Source organism: Excalfactoria chinensis, chromosome 1, assembly GCF_039878825.1.
Source record: "Excalfactoria chinensis isolate bCotChi1 chromosome 1, bCotChi1.hap2, whole genome shotgun sequence".
Classification (NCBI taxonomy): domain Eukaryota; kingdom Metazoa; phylum Chordata; class Aves; order Galliformes; family Phasianidae; genus Excalfactoria; species Excalfactoria chinensis.
The window spans coordinates 161,667,334-161,667,718 of record NC_092825.1 but is presented as its reverse complement, the minus strand read 5'-3'; positions in this window follow the sequence as shown (position 1 = coordinate 161,667,718).

The following is a 385-nucleotide window of genomic DNA, read 5'->3' as shown; positions in this document are numbered from 1 at the left end:
ACCTTACAGTGACTTAGCAAAGCTAACAAAGGTCACCCTGTCAGGAAAACAGGAGAAAAAACAGACTTCACTAGACTCCCGTTTACTTTAAATTCAGTCTCCTAGGCCTAAAATGAGAATAATGGTACATACTGTTCATTGAAGGATTAATGACTCCAAAATGTGCTGAAAACTTTCATGTAGAAGATATTGTGTAAAGATATGTTCATTGTTGGAAAGTAAACACAAATCATTTCACAGTGCAGCATAATAATGAGAAAAGACCACCAAAGATAAATGCAGGTATTTTAAAACACCTGCCCACCTCCAAAACCCAACACAAGTACCTAAAAACTCCTACATGGTTTCCAAAAGCTCTTAGAAAACAAACAAACAAGCAGAAAAG